Source organism: Achroia grisella, unplaced genomic scaffold (assembly GCF_030625045.1).
Source record: "Achroia grisella isolate CSIRO2021 unplaced genomic scaffold, CSIRO_AGI_Agris_v1 utg352, whole genome shotgun sequence".
Lineage (NCBI taxonomy): Eukaryota > Metazoa > Arthropoda > Insecta > Lepidoptera > Pyralidae > Achroia > Achroia grisella.
The window spans coordinates 42,755-61,893 of record NW_026712812.1 but is presented as its reverse complement, the minus strand read 5'-3'; the positions used below and the strand labels follow the sequence as shown (position 1 = coordinate 61,893).

The 19,139-nt window shown below is 30.3% G+C and overlaps 1 protein-coding gene across 1 annotated transcript in view; it reads right to left on the bottom strand.

The window, feature by feature from the left end:
• LOC131843863 (WW domain-binding protein 11) overlaps positions 1-18,452 on the bottom strand; it is a 107,060-nt gene extending 88,608 nt beyond the window's left edge. The window contains exon 1 of the mRNA XM_059192624.1: positions 18,230-18,452. The gene's annotated coding sequence lies outside the window, so the exon portion shown is untranslated. The remainder of the gene's footprint in view (positions 1-18,229) is intronic.
• Positions 18,453-19,139: the final 687 nt, after the last annotated feature.

Genomic DNA, 19,139 nt, shown 5'->3' with positions numbered 1-19,139 from the left:
GACCAAACAGTATAAAGTCATAGTATCCTATTAGTTTACACTGTTTCCAGCAACTGGTCTGTCAGACATTATAGAATATAAATGATAATATAAAGTAAAATTGATTAAAAAGTAAAAAACTACAGCGTATCATATACACAAAGTAAACTATGCCTCGATATCTAAATTTCTAAACATTAATCCGTCCGTCCCTATAGCATATCTTTATATATGAATTATTATAAGATACAATAATAATAATATAATCTCAGGACAATTTACACAGCGCCATTTAGACCCAAATTAAGCTAGCTAAAGCTTGTGTTATGAGTACTAGATAACTGGTACAAATACATAGATATTTTTTTTCTAAATACATACATATTGTACATAGAAAAAACCCAGACCGACACAAACAATCATACTCATGAATACAAATGTTTGTGCCATGCGAGGAATCAAACCCGCAACCATTGGTATTAAACCAGTAGACCACCGAGGCCGTCAAGCTATTATTTTTAATATAACATAAATAATTTATAGCTCATCTTTTTTGTAGGCAGTACAATTTTTTTGTTAAAAATTGTTTTAAACGTCATGAGTAATTATTTAATGTCATATTAAAGCTCCGCTAGGACACTAATCAACCAATACATCTCCATTAAATGGTCATGCTAATAAATATAGCTTTTATTTAACCTAAAATACACCATAAATAATTTTATTACATGGATAATTTATGTCCCATAAAGAAACCGGTTTAATCTTGTTATAATTTAATTGGTTAGAGATATCAATTTTGTTTGTTAAATCTAAGGATTTTATTTAATGGGTTTAACTTAGATTAGAATAGACATAGTTTTATTTATCTTTATATTTAATATATAATAAAATAGTAAAATTGTGCTGAGATCAAATTCTATATATATATATCTGTATATATTTTGACTGTTTGTGTGTTTATAATAATAATTGCCCTTAGAGCACCATCATTATGTAAATATTTACATAATATAAATACATAAGAAACATTCAGGCAAATAGAAACAATCATACAAATACAAATGTTTGTACCGTGCGAGGAATCGAATCCGCGACCATCAGAACTAAGCCGGTGTGCTAAACTGCTAGACCACCGAAGCCGTAAATTTTCCGTTTATGATATGATTTTTTTTTATGATAATGAAAACATGACATAACATAAAAAATGCTTTTCAATGTGAATTAGTAAAAAATTTTCCCCTCCCATTGTGAAGTATATACCTATGCATGATGATAAGTAGTGCCTGATCAGTAGGGAGGATCGGTTGGGCTTGACAAGTTGGTACGTGACAAGATTAGTTGGGTTAGTCGGACGGACATGTAGAGAGAACGTAGTATAATAAATTAATAAATTCTCTACTCGATATACCGGCCCGACAGATTTGTACCAAAACGTATCCTGCAATATATATCTTCGGTGCACTAGTACTTATGATAGTTAAACACAACAATTTTAATATTAAATTGTATGTATATATATATTTTTTTTTGCATAAGTGTCTGTCTGTCTGACCTTTTTAACAACTAAACGACTAGACGGACGGTGCTATGTGAACGGAAATAAGCTATCATATAGTATATCTCAAAAAAATATAGTATTAAAATAGGAGATAAAAGTTAATGCAGACGAAGCCGCGGATACAATTAGTATTAGTATAAATGCGATCTTTCGCGAGTGCATGTACGACTATATCTCATTTTTAACGACAAAACGGTTGTTAATGTAATTTTATGTAAAGATTGATTATATAATAGGAAGGAACGTAAACGTGGTGGTTTATCACTAAAATGTAAACTATGTTGTAAGTAGTAAGTTTTTTCATTAATTAGTGAAGTAACGTTAAAATATAATAAAAGTAATATATAATAACCCAAATTAATAATTGACATTAAATGTCAATAACCGATTATAAATTTCAAGGCTTCACAGATCAGAATAGTAGAGCTGCACGGAAATGCATCTTTGATACGCATTTGGACTCCTCACCCCCAACTGCGTCCATAGAAAGATGATTTCAAGCTGTACTTACCAATCTATCTTCAATAAGGGACAGGGATGCCAACATACGAGGATCCCGAGTTCGAAATTTTTAGTATAAGGTACGAGAAAAATCTTTGTCTTATGAAAATCAGTCAAAAAGTGACGGTGCATTAATTCCACTGAAAATCAGCGTATGAGCATTACAGCTTAGACATAAAGCACATTGGTAACTGTATTCTGATCCCATTTATATTTATCAGTTCATATCAGTATTTACAAATGTGTACAAACTGATTGTAGTTTGCGTCAAATAAATATTTTTACTTTACTTTATTTTTTACTTCTTCCTACAAACACTCAATATTTTTATGTTGGCAACCCTTGTACGGGTTGATGGTTAAGCAGTAACCAATGAAAATGACATTACACGTTCACAGTGGGGTTCCGACGTGCAGCCAACAACACAAACCGAATAATACGATGTCACGTCTTAAATGCGCATGCGCCACTTTCAAATCACTTTTGTTACGGTCCCGTCATCATTTCGGTGCGTATAGATTTATGTTGTTATATAACGTTAACTTTACGGAGGAAGCTTTTGTAAAAAGTTGAGTAGGTAATCAAGCTCACCTATTTCAGCCGCCAAACATTTTGATTCATGAAATGTGATTCTATTGGAGGGTGAAATAAGGCTGTAAAATTATTATTATTATCTTATTCTATAATATTATTATTCTTACGTCCCCGACATATCAACGCATGAGAATCTGAATGATGGGTAAGCTGTCAGCAACATCCCACTATCACAAGCGTGAGATTATAATATAGTGTTGTTCACGTATATAGGCGACGGATACCGATTACTATCAGGTGGGCGTAACTACTCGTATTAGTAGTCAAAATCTATATTACTTAATTATCTTCGTTACTATCGATGTTTATAAAAAATGGTATGTTTAGCATTTTAGCAATAAACTATAAGTTTCAATCTATATGAAATAATAATAACTACAATTAGTTTTTATATTATTAATGATATTATTGGAATGTTAATAAAATAAGGCATTCAATTATAATTAAATATTAAATTAAAATTCTTTCCTACGGACAAGCTGTTCGAGCATAATAAAAAAAAGAATTGTTCATGTTTATGCTTATCACACCTAGCTTTATTATTATAGTATTTATATTCATATTGCTTATTTCTATGATTATAGATTTATTTTCAGGATAAGAATACTCTTGGCCCAATCTCCAGTCTGTATGCTGCGAGTGAAGTCATCAACTTTTAGGTAAGTAAAGTTCGTTAAACTTTGGATAGATGCGCTCGTTAATTTTAATTCTTACCGCAAAAGAAATGGGTAACTGGTAACAGTAAACTGGGCGTTACGAATTTTAGAATAAACTTACAAGCAACTAGTGTCAAAATTTTATTGCATAATAAATTGATCTTGTGTTGTAATAAAACTTCCGTTTAAAATCATTTTTCATTTTTTAATTCTTGCCCTTGACATGACTGATTGATAGTACCTATATATATCGGCTTAATAGTTTTTATACTGGAATATAAGCAAATAAGCTTACGGCCTACTTGATTGATAGTGCTAAACACCTATGGAAAGATATATCGTGCCAGGGACATTGCAAAATATGCTTTGCCTGTAGTGCCTCTTATACATTACCTTTCCTGAAGACTAAGATATAATGCCTCTGTGCAAGTAATTTCACTACCATTTCTCACCATTCTAACGCAGCTTATAAAACTAACTGCTTAGCGATAGAAATAGATTACATACAGTTGGCCATGTCAATGATACATCTAGGTTCCCCTTAGCGTTAAAAAATACAGAAAATATTTGCAAATTATATCTTAAAATTTACCTTGCATTACTGAAAATAGAAGTAAACAGAAAGTTTAAACAAGTCAAAAACAAATGTCATTGTTAATAACAAGGATATTTTTTTGTTCTTTAAAATCAAATATCCTTATGTATATAATTAATATAATTATGTTTGAATTCACTTTATAGAACGAGACAGTTATGTCTGACATCTTCTTTTTTGTCCTGAGTAATGCAAAGATCTATTTATTATCGATAGATTCATTAACCACTACTAGGCCATTTGATATTATTTATGGTTGATACATAACCTACTATTTACAGTCTCAGCAGTTTCGACTTCTAGTAATAGTCCTTTCTCTGTCTTATTCATTATGTCCCGTGAAACACATTTACACCTGATCTCTCTATTTTTATTCTTTTGCAATTTACTGAAGTAAATACCAATAATTGACTTAACTTCACAAAAACATAATAAATATTTAACTAAAGCGTAGATATTTAATAAAGAACCTTATGTTATCGGGGCATGGTCTTTATTTGATCGGCAATATGAACCGTTACTATGTGACGAGTGGGTAATTGGCTTCAACAATGTTAAGGTCTGAACCAACAGACCTTTAGAACCTTGATATGAATTTAATTGTTGAGTACCTTCTCAACAGCCCAGAAACTAGTTTTTAAACGCCCCTATTAATATCATCTTCATTTTAAAGTGATAATTAGGTATCTGTAATTACGGTTTAAAATGAGTAATAAATTTCTGGTGATCTTTTTCTAGAAGATAAAATGGCAATTTTCATAATTATTGAAATAAAATAATGTCTCTCTGCCAGTGAATTTCCATCAATCACCTTTCTTCATTTTATTTACACCTTGAATCTACGAGTATAATACATATTATGTTATCTGTGATAATACGAATTTTGCCGATTTTGTTATGTGGATGAATGAATTCCGGAACCACTGCACCGACTTGATAAATTCTTTCATTAATTCAAACGTACATTCTGCTTGAGAGATTTTCAGGGAAAGCCAGGGCGGGTCACTGGAATATTTATTATAAATACCAGAGTTCAGGCACAAAGGAAACGTAATTATTGGAGAATAGTTCATAATAAGAACCCTAAAGAAAAAACTTGATCATATTAAATTTAAATTGTTAATTGAGAAATTAAATTGTTTAAACACTTGGAAAATGTAATATATTTGTAATAGTAGTGAAATATTATTAAATTTTTATACAGATAATAATGAGATAAATAAGTTATATTTTGTATTTTATTTGCTTCAGGTGATAAAAATTGAAAACGAGAGAGAATGCAATGTTAAAATAAAAATAAAACAAAATTTTACTCGTAGATAGCGATACTGTAGAATATATTACCACTCTGAATATGGTCCGTGAAAAAAATATATGAGTACCGAGATTTATTTTATCAAGATTCGTGTTAAATGGTGGTAGGATAAATTGGCTTGTCTTTCATTTAAAAGTAATTGGTAATCTAACTCTTGCGAACGGATAGATAAAGCAAAATGTACGGTTGGATATATTTGTATAAATGAATATATATATACAAATGAGTACATCAACAGTGGAACTTGTTCCTAAAAGAAACAGTCGTTGATCTATGGTTGTCGTTGATATAGGACGACATATAACCCATTTTAATTCATCTTTTTAGGTTTCATTATGAGGACTTTTAAGAGTCCTCAAGAAACGAAAAACAAAAAATTGTGGAATTGCAAACATTCAGCAAACTTAACGTTAGGAATGAACACATTTGACAGTTTGAATTAAATATTAATAGCTAACACGTCTGGCGGGTCAGCTAATATATAATACAATAGAAAAATTTGTCACACCAATAAATACGATATATTCGCATTTTGCAAAGATCAAATCTGTGATCGTCAAAAAATGTAATGCTTGACCACTGCACTACGAAGATCATCAAAATAAACCTCTAATTGGTCAGTTAATTTAATAATATACTTTATAAGTATGTTAATGCAAGTGATTTATATCAGAAATCCACCACAAACGAGGCAACAAAGTCGCGTCCAACAATGTTGCGAATAAAAAGCTATCGGCATGATTTCTGCGGCGTCTCGACTTATAATTCTTGCCGATCAAGTCTTACCTGGACAATGAGATCACATCAATCTCGGCGCTACCTATTCTAAGCTAGACAGTTAGCACTAACTAAATCCACTCACGTGCGCGCGTTACGGATATTTTAATTTTAAGTTCACACGCCTCTGTTTCAGTTGCATTAATATTAATGACATGGGTGGCCGTATATTGTGGTACTGTTACAGTTCTCATTGCATGGAACATTCGCAATTTGATATGCGTATGTGCCTACTTAAATTTGTTCTGTTCATATATTATTATTTTTAAATTATTATTTTATTGAGACGGCCTCGTTGGTTGGCAGGTTCGATTACTCGCACGACACAAATATTTGTATTCATGAGTATGATTGTTTGTATCGGTCTGAGTATTTTCTATTTATAATATTTATGTATTTACGAAAAAAATATCTATGTATTTGTATCATTTAAAATATCTATGTAATCTTGTACCCATAACACAAGATTTAGCTAGCTTTACTTGGGTCTAGATGGCGCTGTGTGAATTGTCCTGAGATTTGTTTTTAACATACATAACTGCTGACAAGCCGACTAATAATATGTGGACTGAGATATGACTCTGCACTCTCTAATTTTAATGCATACATTAATTATACTTCAAACTGAAATACAGATTATAAAACAAGTTGTTTTGCTGCATAAATAGGAGTTACCGAGATTATAAGTTCCTGAACACACCTTTCACTACTGTTTCATCTCATATGATACTAAAATCTCATCTAATCTAATATATAAATAAAAGTGGAATTTAAGAAAAAATATTTTATTTTAGAAAATAAAGTTTAATTCCACGCGGATGAAGTCGCGGGAACAGCTTGTATACTATAATATCGTGTCACAGTGTTCTTATCCCTTCAAAACAGCAAAACGATTTTTACTATATATTTGGTAGGTCTGACAATAGGGATATAGTAGGCACTATATGCTATACACTATACAAAAAGTAATTTATACGGCAAAACGATATTAGGCAGGTAATCATCATAATATACGTAAAATTTTAATACACTAGAAAACTGCATCGGGTTTGCATTATATAACGCAAAAGTGACGGACGTCGAGACGAGCGAGTCCGGTCGCCGGCCGCTTCAAATTGCATTTTCTTAGTCATTGTTTTTATTTTATGGTAATATTTGATTATTTTAAATTTATTAATTTGTAATAGTTATTTTTTTAAACCTAATTAAACCGAAATCGAGGGGTCCTTGATAGAATTTACTACACTTTACTACCCTATTTGCTATTTGGCTTAATCCGATACTAAACATAGAGTTTTGATATTTTCGAAATTGAAATTATAAAGTGTAATTATTTATTTTTGTAATAGATTAAACTGTAATAACTCAAAAAATACTTAACTCATTTTGAAAATACTTTCACTTATGGATAGTCCCATGTAAGAGCTATATGGACCATATTATATCTATGCAAATTAGAAGTGTCTATAACAATAACACCCGTACGAAGAAAGGGTGCGTAGCTAGTTATTATATAAATAAAAGCGTTACTTTATACTAGTAAAGCGAAAACTAATCTGTCCGCATTACTTAGCAGTAAATGCAAAGAACTATCTCGTTGGATAAATAAACAGTACAACATAAATTGCGCACTTAATTAACATTATTTTTTCCTATCCTTATATGTATATAAAACCAATGCAAGTGTCTGTATAGTGGCATCTAGTAAACAAGTTACGAATAGATGTAAACAAGAGCCGGCTGGTAAGTTTTTGCTGAATGTACTTTGTCTTCCGCTCCGATTTATAGGTATTTACATCGCCCATATTATAATGTATTATACTAATTAAGTTCATTAAACAGCGTAAAAAAGTGTAAGCAAGAATTTTGTTCTGGGACTTCATATAATGTAGAATCAAAGATCAATATTATATCACAATCTATACTAATATTATAAATTCAAAGATTTTTGTATGTAAGTTTGTAATGCATAAACTCAACAAACTATTGGCTGATTATAAATATTCTTTCCCTTATGAAAGTCTATATTACTTGTATTTGTAAGTAAAATAAGCTAAATTGCATCCAATATGAGATACACTTATACTCGTATTTTTATATCAAGTTACCACTTAGAGCTGTAACAATAAATCACGACGCAGACTTAATTCAATCCCAAAATAAGTTGAACATAGTTTCAAGAATAAGTAGTATAGGGATTCCCCAATGTTCAAATACTATAAGATACTTTACATGGAAATTACCGATGTGAAAACTTTACCGCTGTAGTATAACCATTAAGTACAGTAAAATTAAATGCATGAAAGTCACAGCTAACCTGGTCTCCTAAATAATTCTTTGCATAGATTTATGAGATAGTACAAGCAGTAAATAATGAAATGTTGTAAATAGGAAATAAACAAGGAAAGATAATATACAACTCATTCATAAATACAATAGACCATTATTGACATGTTTTCAGACAACATGAACTAATAGTTCATATTTGTTCACTTTATAACATTGTTAATGAAGGATATATATCAGACTAAACAAAATTGTTACATTTTTTTTTATTAATTTCTTAATAACAATACAATACACTATGACTTATTACTTTTGTAATGTAAAACATATGACAACGCCCTATATCGTTACAATTTAAATAGGCGTCGTGAGTAAACAATTGTTTTAATTTTTTTATTTGAAGAAATCTTCTTCTTTTAGAAAAAATAAATAAAACAGCATTATCTATCTATAAAGACTACCTATATATAGCCAACTTGTATAAATCGTAACTTAAATTATGGAGATAATAAAACTCCATGTTTTATAAAACAGGTAAGCATTCCAAATTTAAATAGGAAAAAAAGTTTTATATCTCCTTCTCACTAGATAATTACCAACTACACAAATATTAGGTTTAAAAATAAATACTAAAATATCATGCTAACTGAAATTGAAAAGGTGTCGAAAAATTGAAAGTATCAACGTTGTCGTATTGCATTACACGCGGTTTATCTTATAATAATATAACTCAAATAAAAAGTAAAGATCAATCTATTAGATCAGTTATCTCGTTGAGATTTTACAAATCTTGAAAGAACACCGTCCAACCGTGAATCTAGTTAAGAAACGGGAAAAAATACCTCTTATTTATACGTGGTATTATCAGACGTTCTCTATTCTAATAAAGCCAGACACCAAAGAAATACTCGCAACAATTTATTTCATTCTAAACCACAAAAGCGTAATTACACAAAATATACAAAAGACAGGTGAGAGCTGCCAAAAAACTCGTAACAGATGGTAGCTATCTGTTAAGGCTTTTCGCGAATGTAATAAGCTAATTAAACAAACTTCTAATTCGCAATGCAAATTGTGGTCCTCCTTTCACTGCCTTTTGTATAGGTACATGTGGTAAATGATTTGAATGAGGCTACAGTTAATAACCCGTAAATTACTTTCTGTTAGGTAATAATTGCCCTCCGTAAAGAACTGCAGAAACAAAAGTAGCAGCGAGTCGCCTACGGCTACCTGTGTCACTTTCGATTTCCGAGTAGTCTATCCCGAGTTTTCATTGTACATATTCGAGCTATAAATGTTGACTGTCAGCAATGTTATGTAATTTTCCGTTGCAATTAGTATGGATGACAATGAGGTGCATTCGGCCTCGCTAGAAGTGCACTAGTGGAGGTCAGTTAACTCATCGAATTCATTAAGAATTAACCACCACTATTTCCCGGTGGAACCGCATGGATTTCGACCTGGCATGGTACATTACTAGAAATGGCGCCAGCAAACCCACTATTAACAGCTCCTCCCTCTCTTAACATTTACAGTATTGAATAGCACTCAAAATAACTAAAAGCACACTGTAAAGACTTTAATCATATTTATATAATCTATACATGTGTTATCATAAATAGTTACATATACATCAGGATTGAAAAAATACCTATTGTTTGAAAATATACAAACGTTCTAAATCTTGTATCATCTACTGTAAGTATATACTAGTATATAGAGTATCATTTAGTGCTAATAATTAAATTTTATACAATTATATGCCTAGCAACAGTTGTATAGTACCAGGACCTGATGGAGCTATAGCACAATACCTACAGCACCATCAGGACACCTGAGTTATAAAAAAATTAAGTAGAAAAAATAGCGTACATTAATTAATAATGACTATATCACACGCAAATAATGTTACCCGTTGCTAAATAAAAAGCTAGAAAAAATCAACTGATTTATTTGTTAAATAAATTATGTTTTCCTAGACTATAAGATTGATAAATGTATTAAAACAATAAAGAAGCGGTTCTCTAAAGAAATATGCAGGAATAAATAATGGAGAGGCGAAAGTAGGTACAACAGAGATAAGCACGAATGCCGTTGTATCCAGGGTAATGATGGCGATTCAATTTTGTGGTCAACTTGCAATTTATTGTAGGTCACTTTACTGCACATTTTTATACTATTTTATTTCAACAACATTTGACTTGTTTTATGATACACAGCAAGGTAAGAGAAGACCCTGCCACTATCGCTCAATATTAATTTTTGTATTTAATCTAATATAGCTTTATTTTGTATTGCTTCGTATATTTCAGTCAACTTTATCTCATTTATCTTATTCACTCATATTTCTTGCGTCACTATTCCTTTATTTTTATTCTTGGTTATTATTGGTTCTTTCCGTTTCGATTCTCTTTTGTTTATTGTTATTTTGTTCCATGTTACTTGTTTTCTTATTATAGTCTTTCTTGATCTCAATAATTAAGCAATTATTGACAAATACTTGTATTATCAGTTTGATTCACTCTCATGACAATCACAAAATTACTAATACATTATGCGTATTGAAAAAATCACCATATAAAAATTAAAATACCTTTTAGTTATTGTATGAAGAATTGCAATGGGTACGACCTATGAATGCTAGAAATTTTCTACTCAATTATTATGTACCTAATACAATTTATAGGTCAAGAGGCATTGGTCAAATGTCTATGATAAAGAATGACTGTTGTCGATCATTATAAAGCCATAAGTTACATAGCGAAAGTAATCACGGCAGCAAGTGGTACGCAGAATAATGCGTATTGTATCCAACTCGAATGTAAATGTCATCTAAATTGTAGAATAATCAACTTTATAGTACAGCAATAAAGTTTATCTACACTGCAAAAATATTTTTGTATAAATGTATTAACACCGGGACAAGGTGAACGAGCGATAGCGAAATCTGAAGCAAAAAGCATAATGGCAAAAGTGAATTGGATAAAATATTGGAATAAACCTGATATTGTCTTAATAATCTCTTAAAAAAATACTTTAATATCTTTATTATTTCCAGTCTATATAAACAAATTTCAGTTTATTTAATGTATCTAAATCTTTGAATTTTACAACAAAATTAAACTTATTATTTTATATGAAATAATCCAGTTAGAACTTTCCACAAATAATATTCAATAAATATCATTGAATTAAAACCGATATAATTTCATTTAGTTTAATAAAATTAACAATCTTATATATATAATTCTCGTTTCAAAATGTTAGTTACCATACTTTTCCGAAACGGATTGACCGATTTTTATGAAATTTTATAATCATATTCAGAAGGTATGAGAATCGGCTAATATCTTTTTTTATTCCCCTAAGTGATAAGGGTTATCTACCACTAACATTTATTTTTTATCTATTGTACTTTTTTATTTTTTTATAAAATGGCATTAAAAATACACACAGTCCTAAATTTTCACCCTTCTATCACCAACCTATTTTTTAATAGTAATTTTAATTTAGGTATACAGCAAACAAAGTTTGAGGAGTCAGCTAGTACTATAAAAAAATTATGTTTACTAATCAACACCGATATTCTATTTATTCTTTATTGTACAGGTAAAACTGTCGTTTTAATACTACTAAGTGTAATGAGAGCAGAGATTTATATAATTATAAAGCTAAATGTCGGTCTCGCTTCCGCTCGTTCACACAGTTATTCAAGAGTGTTTGCGTGATATTAGATGAACTCAAAAACCAATTTCGGTGGTTATCTGTAGACTGAACGCAGACAAAGCGTTTTTACACAAATTACACACACACTTTCATTCGATTAGTCGTGTGAATCATGTTTTATGCAAGATAAATGTATTGAATTGTGCCTACAAATTTCTTTTACAAACAATAATAATGAACTTAATAATGTCTCGTTATATGTATTACCTAAATGTTTTATTTAAAGTGAAAGTTAAAATTACTATATTTTACTATACCTTTAAGAACATTAATTTACTGTATACCTACATATTGAATACGTAACCTAAATATGTATTTACTTACCTGTAATTTAGTTTATACGGAATTCTAATAATCTTAAACATATTTGCTACTGTGATTTTTTTACTTTGTCTATGGAACTATGTATTAAATTTATTGTATAAAATCTTATAATATATAGTTATACATTTCTTTAATAGTACACTATTTCCTATAAAACTCCGAAAGAAAAGACAGGCAACAGGTTGTAGTAAACGAAACCGTGGAAAACAACTGTTTATTACCTAAATTACTTTAGAAAAGCATACTACGAGTATATACATTGTCACTGTTATTCTTATTAAGCTGTGAATATTAACTGTTCTGCTATACCCGAGTAATAAAGTTTGTTTCACCGTGGTCCTGCTCAAGTATTTAACTATGACCATAGTTACCTACATATTCACAACCACTTGACGGTGAAATACGTACCATAAAGATTTAGCAAGCTTGTTTGTGGCCATCCTATAAATTCGGTTACGGCATAACAACAGAAATAATTCGTCCGTAAGCCCTGATTAACGATGAAAATGGTACTAACAAGCCGCTCGCCGCCGGCCACTACTCGCATTCCGTTAGATATAGCTCGGATAATTTCTGTAGCAAATTTCGACAAAATTATCAAAAAGCATTTGAGCTGAAAATTCATTGTAACCTTTTTTAATATAGTCTACTGCTTTTGGATCGTTTGACTTGTCTTAGTAATTGGCGGACAATGCTTGTGCAAGCTTTAGTCATAAAGCTTTTATGCTTATCAGAGGAACATAAATCAATGAAAACGTGTACGAATGCAATGCTAAATAATGACAAAACTAAAACCTAACTCTTAAGTAAAATGGTTGAACATTCATGTCTGATAATTATAATAATTTTAAAACCTAAAATTCTTCGGGTTTACATAATCTCAACTACCTTTTTACGAGACATAATAAGCTATGGGCATATTTTCTGGGACAATTATTTACTATCGTAAAATAATGATTTGCACACGTGTCTAATGGATGCTTTCATGACAAGTGCGTTCCAGTTTATGCTTGTTCAGGACTTATTCCCTCTTTAAAATGAAATAAAACTCAGTAATAAACCTCCACAAGTTGATAGCAATATGAAAACGAAAGGCCATCATGTTTAGCTGGGATTTGTAACTACACCACTATTACGAGTATGTTAATGGCTCATTACACTATCATACACATAGGACTATATTATACAACTCTATATATGTACCTTCTGTGGATTATATAATAAGTGATTACTTTAATGATACTGGAATATAATTATTATAATACATAAATATATTGACAATATAAACTTGACATAATTTTAATATTTTTACAATAATTAATATAAATTTAAAATATGTAACAATTTTCATTCTAGTCCACTCCACGAGTATACCAGAATGGCAGCCAGTAGGGAGAAATGGCGAGCTGTCGTAAGGCGGATGATATCTGTCTCTCACTCCACTACATAATGACCACGAGCATTCTAGCAAGTGCATATTAAATAAGACGAAGAACAATTTTACTCAATTATATGAAGAATAATATACATATTTTCATGTCTGTAAAAACTAAAAGTAAGAGCTATGTATGTAATATAAATAACAATACCAATCACTATATTTAATTTCATATCATTTAAGTTGTTATATAACTTAAATGCAATTTATTTATTACATTATCAAATTATCTAATTATTTATCTAATTATAATCAAATTATATAATTATCAAACTATTATTTTTAATGCAATTTATTATTGAAATCACCATATATTTCCAAAAAAATATTGGTCTCGTATAAATTTACATATATAGACAAAGCCAAAATTAATACAGTAAGTACGCTCCCTCAATTTTGCGGAACGTGAAAGATTTATAAACGTTTCATGTAATAAGTGTGGCGAGTTAAATCATAGTGGCCGCTGACATAAAGCGATACAATTTACCCATCCGTAATATCAATCTCACATCACTAATTCCATACAATTATCGGCGCCAGAGTTGGACGTTTATGAAGATATCTGAACATTTATTAATTCGTACGCTCATATGATAGATGCTGACTTTACTAAAAAAAAGGTCTATATAATAATTACCTCTGTGGGTGTAGCAAATAATAGACCTGTCATGAATTGCCTGCTTTCAGGCATCAACGCTTCTCTGGAAATGTTGATAGTTTTTTTTATATAACTTTAATGGTAAACACACTGACGGCCCACTTGATGCAAAGTGGTAATCATCGCCTATGGATATGAACAGTATCACAGACAACCATCATACTCAACATACTACGACTATTATCAGACGGCCTCGCATGTTCGAGCGGTGTAACACAGCCTAAATGGTACTCAGGTTTGAATCCTTCTTGCGTATTTCGATATTAATAACACTAAAAACAATCGTTCCCTGTCAAGTCAAATTCTAATGATGTTACCAAAATGTAGGCACGTCAATGCCTTTGACTAAAGTTGTAATCTATACCTACATATAAATAAAATTGGAGTGTCTGTTTGTAATATTGAAATAACAGTTTTTACTACATGCATATGAATATAAATACGATACATACACTATAATATTTTTTTTACAATTTTTATCTGTTTTTTGTTTGTTCCGGCTAATCTCTGAAATGGATGGACCGATTTTGACGGGACTTTTATTGGCAGGCAGCTATTGTAATAAGGAATAACATGGGCTACTTTTATTTTAGAAAAATAAAGTTATATTCCATGCGGACGAAGTCGCGGGAAAAGCTAGTGTATAAGTACGTATAGTAGTAGTAGTAGTAGTACGTAGTGTAGAAAAGCTAGTGTATATATATATAAGTATTTACATTCTTCAATAAATTCATATACTATTAATGAGTGTATATACATGAATGTAGACTCTCACCTTATAAACGACTGTCACTAAGTTATCAAGTTGTTAAACAGTCACCAAGTTGTCAGCAATGGACAGCATCAAGATACAGAGTAGATACAAATATTTACCATGATTTTCCTTTATTTTGGAATGTTTCAATTAATTAGGAGCATGGTATATAATTTAATATAGTCATAGATATACACGTACACACGTACTTACTTATACTACGTAATTGCAATACCTCTGTTTAAGATTATGTAAGTATTTTTTTCGTTATTAATGTATGTTATTTTTTATTTAATAAAAAAAGTTTCTCAAATTTGGTCATTACCTGTATATTATATATATATATATACATTAATTAATTTAATGTACAGAGTTTATTCTCGCGTTGATGTTATTTTTTTTTTTTTTACTTAATAGTTTTTTTTATTTGTATTATGAAATGTTGTTGAACAATAACAAATAAACTATTCACCATCATCCGTCACCATCAATAAAAACGTAATATACCAAAATATTTAACAAATATGTTAATTAATAAACAAAATATTTAATAATAAATTTTATCGTATACGTATATTGATTTCTCTCTTTGACTCAAATTTCGAGACTTGTAAAAACCGATTGCTTAGTCATTCTTGATGAAAATTATACAACAAAATTGTTAATATTTGCATAAATTTATTGTTAACTATATCTAATGGAAAGGAGTGACAGATACAACAAAATTATGCTGATATTTAATAATATAAATATTCTGACATCAATGTCTAAGATTTCGCGACGCATTCATCAATTTTCTAAGCATATGAATCATCCGACCGTTCTACGGATATCCGCTGAAAGTTCATACCGAAGGTGAGAGATAGATGACATTACATGTCAATGGTTTGACAGGCAAATATTAACAAAACGTTCACTAATATCCGTTAAGTGGCGTCACAACACGAACACGGCTATACTTATTAAAAAAACACTAGTCTCGTTAGAACACGCATTGCATTGGCAGTTCTGCGCATTATATATATTTGCTCTATTTTTATTTTCGGCGCATTGTATGTACATTCATTAAATATATGTAGGTATATTATTTTTTTCTAAACAAATTAAAAAACTAAATAAATATAATTTAAAAAAAAAGAAAGTACCTACTAACTTTTTAGGTATCTATATCTAATTATTTACAAAAGTAATAGGCCCAATAAGCGAATAAGAATTAACGAATATATATTATTCTGAACTAGGATTAGTACTATAATCTTCTCAAGATTATTCTATTAATCCTAGCTCAGAATATGTATAGTACATCTATATTGCCTCAAGTCCACATGGCACGTAATGAAGCTATTGACTCTATCACATATGATTACAATAATTACAATCTGTGCCAATACGAATATGTAAGACAAATCCACTTATAGCGATCATGAAATTACGATTTTTTATACGCGTAACTTTGGATAGAATCCAAATATGATTAAATTAAAATAGTCTCACGTAGATACTTATTTATTCACATAGATACTTATTTATTTATGCTTTATTATGACTTGTACAAAGGTTTATTTCAAAGATATAGATTATATGTACAATGCCATATTTTTTATTCTCTTTTTATAATAATTAAGTCTGAATAAATATTATTTAATATTTTATTTAGTGGCTCTCTTATCTACCTGGTGCCACTGAAGAATAGCAGCATGTTCGCATAGAATAATAGGCCATAAAGCTGAGTGGATATATTCTGGTATATCTGTAAAATTTGTTTTCGTTGAATTTAAATATTTTTGTTAGAATTATATTTGTTATAAATTTTTTTTTCTTTTTAGTTTTTTTATTCGATTCTAAGATTAAATTATGGTTCAGTCCATAAATAGTGTGCCATAAATTATTTTTTCTCGATTATAAAATTATAGTATACATAAATATTAAGCTTAAGTGTATGTATGTACAGAGTTGTAAACACAGGTGCCAAGTCTGCAAATCTAGACGATGTCTGGTACTCGAGTTCATGCCTCTGTTTAAACTCTTAGTTTTATGCATAACACGGTACTCCGAATAATCACTTTCTACATTCTAAGTTCGCACCCAATTGTCTGGCACTTTCACGGAAACGTGCGTAAAATGATTCTCTTAATCGATTACCGTCAAAACGGTATCGTCCGCGAATGTAGAGTAATTGATTCGAAATCATATTTTCATTAAAATAGCAAAGATAATCGGTTGTAATATTATTACTATAATTGACACGTCCGTCCGCTAGTTTGGTGTCCGATTAGTCAAAAGATGAGGTTGCTTTTTTTGACGACCCGTTACCTTTTCTCGAGTTTAGTGCTTTGTCATAAAATCTGAGTGGGTGACGAGTTTTTATTATGGTTACCATTGTCGCGATTTGCGGAGAAAAACTTTTGTGACAAAAAGAAATTTTAACTGTAACTGAAAAAATAAACAATTTCACATCCAGACCCGACTTAGCTGCTGAACTTTGCTTTTGATGCATGATTGAAATATCTGTTGTTAAAATGAGGATAGAGCTGCACACGTTAGTATGCAAGTTGATGCAAATTTAATACTTCTTTGCCTCATATCTTTAGGAGCTATAAAACATGCAAAATTATAGAGTTATTATGTTGCTTCGTAATTGTAATTGGTTCCTATGATCCATTTTAAACAATGTACACATGCAGGCTCATGTCTATAACGGTGTATATAATTTTATATTTATTACTTGTTAAAATATTAATGAAACTATTTAAACACTTCCTTTAATATATGGATACATCTTACTCGCGCATACAAACAATAAATTACAAATTCTAAGAACCATTTTCATATTTTATTTATCATTACATTAATTATATTATTATTATTTTATTAAAATAATTTAAATGTTAAAAAAATAGTAAATACGTAATATACACAGCTTTATTGACAATTCTTAATTTTTCCACGAAAATCAATAATAATTAAATATTATTTACTTAATTTAAAAAAATAAATTATACGTATATGTAACATTAAAATATATATATATATCAAGTCATAGTCAAGATTTTAAAAAAACTCACCGCGTTCAAAAATGGACTTGCACTTCACACCCGTAGAAAGTATGAAATTGGTCACAAATTTTGAAAATTAATACCACTATGCACTTTTTTCGCGCACCAGAGTTCACGTTGCGGTAAGGCGGCATGCGCGCGCGCACCTATTCGTGCTCAATTCGCGAGTGGCGCGCGGCGTGCAACGCATGCGTTTATACGTCCGGACGCAGGGTGCGTGCACTTTCGCCGTTTATGATCGTCTGCACAGGGAAGATGCGATATAGGGTTGAGCTGTACTTAAATAATAGAATCTTATTTATTGTTTTTGTACAAAGTCGTATTTGTGGATATTGCTGTCTCATCTATTTCAGTTGCCAAGCAGATTGCTTCGTATGCTGATATTGAATTTGAACGATATGTTAGTGAAATTATAGGGTATTAAGGAACTTTTGCCCTCTAGAATGGCATGAGCTCTCTATAACAGCATAATATGGGTAATGCTATTCATCTATACATATTATAAAGCAAAGTCTAGTTGGTCTCTATGAAACAAGAATGTACCTACTACTGAAATGACTAAAGAGACTACCACGATTTATAATTAACATATTAATATCGTATATATGATAATATATTAGTATTATGCTTAATTTTTACAATGATAGTCTATTATGATGCAATTTTTAATATATACAACTCACGAATTCTTGAATAACCGTTTAAGTAACTATTATTTAATCTGTGGAAAGTACCATAATTTTCATTTGTGTGTCTACTGATATTGTACTTCGGTAGATTCGTTAAAGACTGTCATCTTCTATTTTGGGAATATTAAATGTCTTTTAGCGTCTACTAGCTACTCGCCCCGGCTTCGCACAGGTATACATGTATTCTAAATATTTATAATATACCTTCCTCTTGAATCACTATATCTATT